Source organism: Cebus imitator, unplaced genomic scaffold (assembly GCF_001604975.1).
Source record: "Cebus imitator isolate Cc_AM_T3 unplaced genomic scaffold, Cebus_imitator-1.0 Scaffold13, whole genome shotgun sequence".
In the NCBI taxonomy this organism is placed as follows: Eukaryota; Metazoa; Chordata; class Mammalia; order Primates; family Cebidae; genus Cebus; species Cebus imitator.
In genome coordinates this window covers 10765641-10774782 of record NW_016107328.1, presented here as the reverse complement: position 1 = coordinate 10774782, position 9142 = coordinate 10765641, and the positions used below count along the sequence as shown (strand labels likewise).

Here is a 9142-nt window from a genome sequence, read left to right as displayed (position 1 = left end):
TCAGGCCTAGACACGCATAGGGTTTGTGAGAGAATTAGAAAGAGTGCCCTCTCCGGATGGGTTAGTGACAAAAGGACACCCCCGGAGGGTGTTATAAATTTTCAAAATGTCTTTTCCTCTTGGCTGAGGCGCCCAATGCCAGGACAGAGGCTTGGCGTGGGAATGGGGGCTGGATGTCATTCCCACTCCTTGCTCAGCCTTTCTGCAGGATCCAGGACCAGTCCGAGGGGCCTGTCTCAAGTCAGGGCCCTCAGCCGCCGATTTCCCACGTTCGGTATTGTGGAATTTCCACTTTCCAAATGACATTCATTATTTTCCACCTCCCAATAAAAGAATCTAGACTGACTTCTGAAAGAACATATTCTCTGTAATCTTTATGGTATAAAGCAAATCGTGAGTCTTAGAGGTTCAAGCCTTGCCTTAGGCAAATTCCTTAACTTCCCTAGGCCTCAGTTTCTCCAGCTTGGAAATGGGGATAAACAAACGACCTTACATGGCTGTTTCCATGAACTGACCGCTGGGTCCACAGTGCTGTCATATAGAGGGTCTGCCACACCACGGGCTCTGTGGCACTCAGGTAGCCCGGGCCTGCAATGACACCCACAGCTGATGTTGCAAGCCTGGTCCCCACAACTCCTACAAGCTCCAGGCCTGACAGACACTCATAGGCAGGTGGGCTGGCTAGGACAGAAAGGGCCGAAGATCCCTGCACCGCAGCCACCTGCGCCGCGGCCCGGACAGGGGGCGCACTCCTGAGCGCCCTTGGCAGGGCCGATCCCCAGCTGCGAGAGGCGGCGGGGGCGGCGGGGTCGGCGGGGACAGCTGGCCGGGCGGGCGAGCGGGCGAGCAAGGAGTTAAGCCGGGCGGCGGGGCGAGCGCCTGTCAGACGCGAGCATGTGCAGTTTGCAGCGCATCCGTACTATGGGTGAGTGCCGCCGCCGCCGCCGCCGGGGGCTCCGTTCCTCCCGGGCAGCGGCGGCTGCAGCCCCCCGGCCCCCGCGCCGCCGCGGCAGACGCCGAAACACAATGTGGGACTAGGTGCGGCGTGGGAGGGCCAGGCGGCGTGGGGGAGGCACGGCCGGCAACTCGGCGCGGGGGGAGCCCGAGCGCCGGGCGTGGGGGCGGGGAGCAGGCGGCGCAGGAGAGCGCCCCGAGTCCCGGCGCGGGAGGAGGGGCGGGAGCCAGCCCGGGAGACTGCGCTCCTGGCCGCACCTGCGCCCGGGAGGCTGCCGGCGCTGCCCTGCCCCTGCCCGCGGCCGCGGCCCCGGCCCCGCACCGGTAGGTGCCCCCGATGCCCGCAGAGAGGCCTTTCCGCCGTCAGGAGGGGTGGCCGCGCGGGACCGGGAGCGCGGAGCGCGGGGGGCGCGGGCGATGGGGGCGGTGATGGGGAAGACGGGGCGACCGGACTGGGGGCGCTGGCTGATCCCGCTTCCTCTTTGCTTTCGGTTTCGAGGTGGCTGCCCCGGTTCGAGAGCGAGCCGCAGATTAGATGGTGTCCCCGGGCTTGGATTCCCTGCGGGGGATGGGCGCACAGGGGGGCGTGTTGAGGAAAGGGGTGCGCGTTGGCAACTTTCCCCGCCTGAAACAAAAGGGTGTCAGGGGAAGGCGAGGGGCAGCGGAAGCTTGACTCCCCTTTTTCCTCCGGGCGGAGAACATCCAGGAGGCCGCCTCGGGAAGGTGGAGGGGGGCGCCAGGGCTTGGAAATGGGAACCACGGACCCTCCTGAGTTTGAGGCTGAGGACTTTCCTGAAGGGGAGGGGACGCTGCCAAAATGACCCCGCCGCCTTCTGCCCAAGGTGCATGTTTGAAACACTGGGTGATGGTGGACCGCACACCTAGGCGTCCCCCACTCCCCAGGTCCTTGTCCCGGGGCCCAGCCCAGCCCCCTGCGCTGCCAGCTCTTCACCTCCCCTCCCAGATCTCTGGTCCTCTGTTAGAGATGCCTGGCTGGGATGGGGAGTGTTACAGCGCGGTTCCTGGCAAGGGCAGGGAGACATTGGCCTCTTTCCCAGGTGTCTTCCTTTCCCTCTTTCTATGCTCAGTCAGAAATGGACCCCTTCCCTTCCTTCCCTGGACTGTCTCCTTTCTTTCCCCAGGGTTTCCCTGGGTTTTGGCTGTCTTAGGTTCAGAGCTTGGAGGTAGAAGAGCAGGGTGTTCTGGTACTGCTCAAGGCTCTCCCTGGAGGGAAACAACAGGACCTGGGGGAACTGTCTGCTGGTGTAACCTTGGGGGCTCTGCTCGCCAATTCTCGTGTGTTCTCAGCACCCTAGTAGCAAGTGAGCTGTTGCTGTCGCTATCAGCCTTGGGTAATTGAGAGGCCTAGGTTTCTCTCTGCTGTACCAGGAAGAGGGGCCAAGGGAGGGCCAAGCAACCTGCCCTGGGGGTGGTACAGTGTCTTTCTCTCTAGAAAACAAATGGGCCAGGTTCCAGGTCCCCAGTCCTTGGCCTTGTGTCTCCAGGAACAAGGTGCCTCCAGCTCTGAGCTGGCTTACATGTGATCACCAGTTCCTATCCTGTGGCAGGACAGCCCTTCGGGTGCTCAGATTTTTTTCCCCTGGTTGGAAGACAAATACATCTGCTTCCCTGTGAGACAGAAGGCACTGGAAGGCCCTGGACTAGTGGAGGACTCTCCCGCCTGATCGTGTGAATGAGCTAATGATAGAAGTAGGTTGGGCAAGGGTGGGCCTGCCAGGACACCTTGCTCTGGAGATGCCTTGCTCAGGTGTGTGCTGAGATGATGCTTAGCCCCCATCCCTCAGCTTTGTATTTGGAGACAGATACAGGCAACTGGGGAGATATCGAGGTAGGCTTTGGGTGGAGACAACAGTCTTTCTTTAGTGTTGACTTTGGCCACTTATAGGTATAGGAGCAAAGGAGGTTCCAGGACCAATAAGGAGAAAACTGAGTCCCCTGAGCTATAGATTTGTGGTCCTGCAATTTGTGGCTAAGGTCAGTTGCAGGTGCTAGACCAGAGAAGCACAGCTAAGCCCCCTCCTATGGACCTTTCCACTCTAACAGGGCAGGCAGGGTTGATTATTGCTCAAGTCCCCATTGGAGGAGCTTTATTGGTTTATCCCAAGCTACTTATTCAGAGCTGAGGGTAATGATATGGAGGCCTAACCTTGGAGCCTCCAGTGGTGAGAGAATGGACTTTTCCATGGCATGTTCCTCAATTGTACTGACCTTAAGATAAGAAATTTGATACTCCCCTAACTTCCCATTTTGAAGTCATGAGGAATGAATTTTATTTATTTATTTATTTATTTATTTATTTATTTTAGACGAAGTCTCACTCTATCACCCAGGCTGGAGTGCAGTGGCACAACCTCAGCTCACTGCAACCTCCGCCTCCTGGGTTCAAGCGATTCTCCTGCTTTAGCCTCCCGAGTAGTTGGGACTACAGGCACCCGCCACGATGCCTGGCTAATTTTTGGATTTTTAGTAGAGATGGGGTTTCACCATGTTGGCAAGGCTGGTCTTGAATTCTTGACCTTAGGCAGTACTCGGCCTCCCAAACTGCTGGGATTACAGGCGTGAGCCACTGCATCAGGCGAGGCATGAATTTTTACATTTATAAAGTGATTTAAGACCTCAAGTCCTTGAATGAAAGATATTAAATGAGTTAGTGAGCATTGTACTGTGTTTATTTTGGTTGTAGCAGATTTACATATTGTTTCCAAAGGGAAAGGTGTCATTTTACAGGAAAGGACCAAGTTACAGCTTTTGTGATAGACAAAGCTCAGTGTTGTTTTAAAAGTGTAGTCTGTATCAGAAAATCTCTTGCTGCAGCACTTAGGCAGCAAGTGTTTTTTTCTGTCTGCCTCCTGGGACGCCTTGGAGCTCCTTCCTGGTGGGCTCTTTCCTGGTAGACATTTTGCAGCTATAATGTTAGTGACTGTCACGCTCTGGTTTCTGAGGAGGGTCTCCGATGAAGTTGGAGACTGATGTCATAAGGAGAGACCTGGGTAAGGGCAGTAGAGTGAGGCAGCTTGGTCTTATCAGCAACTATATCCGATCTGGATGTCCTTGCGGGTAGAGAAGGGATAGCTAACCCTCCCAGAGACTGGCTGTTTTCAAGTTTGTATCCTCTTACTCTCCCATATACAGACAAGGTGATTTGAGTGTATTTTTCATTGCAGGAACATTCCTTTTAAGGTGAGGATAATTTCTGACCTGGCAAACTCTTAGCTCCCTTTGTGACAACACCTGGCTAAGGAGGGAATATTAGACGGGATTCTCATGTTCTGAGCTGAGAAAATTCAGCCTCTATTGGCCAGTTCTGCTTACGCTACATCACTTCTCAGAAATCAGAGGCTTTGTATTCGAAAAGTAAAGCGTAAGCTGATTTCTAGGGAAGGGGTAGGAGGGGGCACTTTTGGTTTGGTTCCCCTTAGGGAAACTGAGTTACGCTGAGAATGCATGTGTTGGGGAGTTTTCCTTTCCTGGGATTTGAAAGCATTTAAAATAAAGTACCGAGTAGATCTATAGGTTAGATTTTTCTGCTGTAAGATGAAGATGCACTCAGAATTTACGTACCAGGGTGTTTGGTTCAAGATGTATATGTGCCTCAGACTTTGAGCTGTGGAATGCCCCATCTGCTATGATTCAAGGAAAAGGCAGTGGTTTTCACCCCTGACATACCCATTCATAAATAGAACTGAGGCGAAGTCAACCAGCACATTTCCAGGATAGGAAAGAGGGTTTGCTCCTCTCCCTGTTTTCACATTCATCAGGCTGCAGGTATGGACTTCGGCTCTCCTGCCCTGTGAGGCTGTACTTCATGTTCACTTTAACATCAGTTCCCCTATGTATAAATGTAGTGGAGTTGAGGTCACAGAGTGATGCTGGCCCCCTGCTCCTTCAAAGGACGGTTGTGAAGGGTGACTTTCCACCCTCCTCTGATTTTGGTGCTTCCACCTACCTTTGGATCACAATCCAGTCTGGCAATTTGAGGAGCAACCAAAGTCATTGACAATTCACATTTTTGAACATCCAGCTTTCCACCATCCTTTACTCTGCTGGTTCCCCAGTAGGGACTTTAATATTTTTTTCAGGATTCTTGGCTTCTAATGTGGCTGGTATTGTAGAAAAGACAGCATCTTTGACATGAGGGCAAACTGTCCACGCGGACAGGCCTTGGGTCCTCAGATTGCTCCTTCCAGCTGCTCCATTTTCTAGAAGCATGGCAGTTTTTGTTTTTTAAATAAGACTTCACCTGTCAATTAATGTACGGAGAGCTAATACATATGAAAAGATGAGGGGAGAGACCACTTTCTGCCACTCCTTTGCTTTCCAAAAGTCCCTCATTCAGAACGTACTGGACTATCCACTTCTGACTGTTTTTGCACTTCGACTTGAATGATAAATGCCATCTAGCTGGCCCATTCATTCATTGTTTCCTTTCAGTTATTAAGAGGTACCCCTGTCACATGAGCTTCTGGAATGATCTGTTTCCATCAGAAAGGTCACTCACCCTGAGTTTTAGTAAGGCCTTGACATGAGCCCTGAGGAGCTAGGGATGCCAGCCAACGAGATTGAAGGGCCACAAAGAGAGGATTCTTTTCTAGACTTCTGAGGAGTGATTCATGCTTCAGGATAAAATGTGCTTCCTGGGGCTCCGTGGTTTCATTGCTTGCACAGTCAGTGGACGGACAGGCCCTGGTACAGCGAGAAGCCCACCTTGCTGACAATAACTGCCATTCTTCAGAGTACCCACAGGGACTTGTTTTTAGCCCACTGGCAACCCCCATCTCCTTTTTCATGACTGTCCTTGGCCAAACCCCATTTTAGTCCCTAAGTCCTTAGGATCTCCCTCCCCCTTGCTCCTAATCAAAAAGGCCTTTTCAAAGCCAGGAATGAGGCAGCCAGAACATTGGTCTTACTTTCATCTACTTTCTTAGAACAAATATGTACAAGAAGTACCATTACCACTGGTAAACACAAGAAGTGATTCCAGATTTTTGTCTTTTTTTTTTTTTTTTTGGCTTGGCATAAGCAATGAGATGACCTTCTTATACTGACCTGTAGATGCTGTGAAGCTTTCATATAGCCTGTTCAGTTTCTAACACATGGTGAGTACTTATTAAATCACCAGCTGTGGTACTTGGATGTGATCAGATACCCGGATTTCTAGGTCATTGGGCAATGATTCGTTTGTGTGTGAGCTGATGGTTGGCAAAGGCTTCAGGAATCAGGAAATCTGGGATCTCTCCCTGACTCACTCACTTGTGTGACCTTGGACAGCCCATTTCAGCCCTTTGAGACTTAATTCCCCATATAGAGCTTCAGCTGGCTTCAGTGATCATGGCAGTAACAATGACAGCCACCATTTATTAGGCTAAGCATTTACATATGTTCTTTTCTTACAGCAATGGGATCGTTATTAATTATCCCCATCTCACAGGTAGAAACACTGAGGCTTGCAAGATAAAGTGATTACACATATCATACAGCTAGTAAGTGTCTAAACTGGGATTTGAACTGAGATCTATGTGATTCTTTTTTTTTTAAGCAAAAAAATTTTTTTTTTAAAGATGGGTTCTTTCTCTGTCACCCAGGCTTTAGTGCAGTGGCACAATCATAGCTCACTGCAGCCTCAAGCTCCTGGGTTCAAGTGATCCTTCTGCCTCCGCCTCCCTGGGACTACAGGCATGTGCCGCTATACCTGGCTACTTTTTAAATGGTCTGTGTGGAGATGGAGTCTATAACTCATTGTGTTGCACAGGCTGGTCTCAAACTCCTGGCCTCGAGCAAGCCTCCTGCCTCAGCCTCCCAAAGTGCTGGGATTACAGGGATGAGCCACATCGCCCAGTTAGTCTGAATCTATTGTGTTCTATAAGCTTGGATCAGATGATAGAACAAATGTTGGGGAGAGGGCAAAAGTGGAGGCAGTATAGGTTAACATATAAAAAGGAGAATTGGCCAGGCACAGTGGCTCACACTGTAATCCCAGCACTTTGGGAGGCCAAGTGGGTAGATCACCTGAGGTCAGGAGTTCAAGACCAGACTGACCAACATGGTGAAACCCTCATCCTACTAAAAATACAAAAATTAGCTGGGCATAGTGGTACGTGCTTATAGTCCCAGGTCCTCAGTAGGCTGAGGCAGGAGAATCACTTGAACCCGGGAGGCGGAGGTTGCTCTGAGCCAAGATCACGCCATTGCCTGGACAACAAGAGCAAAACTCCATCTCAAAAAAAAAGGGGGAGTTGATGTGGATTAAACACCTAGTTAAAAGGAGACAGAAGTACAGATTCTTATTTGAAAAACATTATCCCAATGAATGTTCAGTAAGGAGAGGTCTGTATCCTGCAGTGGGGAAGTAGACCAGATGGCCTGGAAGTTACTGTAAGGAGAACGTGCTTTCTGCTTGGCATAGAAATATATCTCAAAAACCCCACTGCATTTTGATACCAAAATTTTCCTCTTGCTTAACGGTCTGTTTGGGCAACATTTTTCTTTCTGTTACTTTACTGCCACTAGTCATAGCAGCTTATCTTTGCACATTCTTGACCCCAATCCACATCCTCCAACCTAGTTTCTGAGCCTTGTCCTGCTGATCATTATAATTCAGCTGTGGAGACCTGATTATGACTCTGGGGTCCCAGGTACACTGAGCAAAGTACACCAAGCATTAGATTATCCTGTTCTTCTGATAAAGTATTTATGGCCATGGATTTCTCCATTCAAAGGTGACAAGCTAGTGGACTGGGATCCATTCTTGTTTGTTCCAAGCAAGTTAACTCTCTTCTGCCTCTTTTTTTTTTTTTAGGCAAGGTTTTGCTTTGTCACCCAGGCTGGAGTGTAGTGGCACAATCCTAGCTCAATGAAGCCTCGAACTCCTGGGCTCAAGGGATCCACCAGCCTCAGCCTTCCAAGTAGCTGGGACTTACAGGTGCACCACCACACCCAGCCTCTTCCTCCATTTTGAAGTATTCAGAGAAGAGGAATGAGGCTTGAGGTGGTGGCTCAAGGAAGGTGAGCTGACCCCTGTTGGAGAGCTAGCATGATGTTGTCTGATGGATCAGCGTGCAAGGGGTCAGGAGACTTGGGTTCTTCTCACAGCTCAGTGACTCTGGGCACTGATGTGAGTTTTTTGGCCTTTAGTTTTCTTATCATTTGGACAAGATATTCTCTAACATCTCTTCTGGTAGTAATACCAGATTATCCAGTAGAATTGATGGTTCTAGGCCAGGCATGGTGGCTCATGCCTATAATCCCAGCACTTAGGGAGGACAAGGTGGGCAGATCATCTGAGGTCAGGAGTTCGAGACCAGCCTGGCCAACATGGAGAAACCCCATCTCTACTAAAAGTACAAAAATCATGATGATGGGCACCTGCAGTCACACCTACTTGGGAGGCTGAGACAGGAGAATGGCTTGAACCTGGGAGGTGGAGGTTGCAGTGAGCCAAGATTGCGCCATTGCACTACAGCCTGGGCAACAGAGTGAGACTCCAATGGTTCTAGCCATTCTGAGGAAATAACTCAGCTGGTCTGGAACTGTTAGAAGTCAGAGCTGGGAGGAGACAGATGGTGTTGAAGGGGAAAGAAGCCAAATTGAGGACAAAGGGACAAAGTCAGAGATGGATGAAGTCCCTTTTCAAGAAAGGGGACTAGGTCCGGTCATTGCTCCTTTAATGGCTTCAGCGGGTCAGCTGAGAGGTGGTGTCTATACACCCTGGTACTCACCATTTCTATGCCATGGGAGCAACCCGTATATCTTGTCTTAAAATGTAAACTGAGCCAGGTAGGGTGGCTCATGACTGTAATCCTAGCACTTTGGGAGACCAAAATACGAGAATCACTTGCCAATTCAAGACCAGCCTGGGCAACATAGTGAAACCTTGTCTCTACACAAAATTAGCTGGGCATGGTAGTGCATGTTTGTACTCCCAGTTCCTCGGGAGGCTGAGATGGGAGGATCGCTTAAGCCCAGGAGGTCGAGGCTGCAGTGAGCTGTGACTCCACCACCGCACTCTAGCTTGGGCAACAGACTGAGACCCTGGGGACTCCAGGGCTTGCTTTAGTCCAGGATTCTTCCCCCATCCCTGCTCCTCTGCCACTTAGGTTTCTAGAACTTGAGGTCTCTGGTTGATGTTTTCTTTATATATATATATATATATATTTTTTTTTTTTTTTTT

General features: G+C 50.4%; 1 protein-coding gene across 2 annotated transcripts in view; it reads left to right on the top strand.

Annotated features, from left to right (window-relative positions):
- Positions 1–637: 637 nt before the first annotated feature.
- The window catches only part of TMEM229B (transmembrane protein 229B), a 43281-nt gene continuing 34776 nt past the window's right edge, over positions 638–9142 (top strand). Inside the window, exon 1 of one of the 2 annotated variants that reach the window (XM_017500827.2) lies at positions 638–925. The gene's annotated coding sequence lies outside the window, so the exon portion shown is untranslated. The other variant, XM_017500816.2, reaches the window with a different exon arrangement.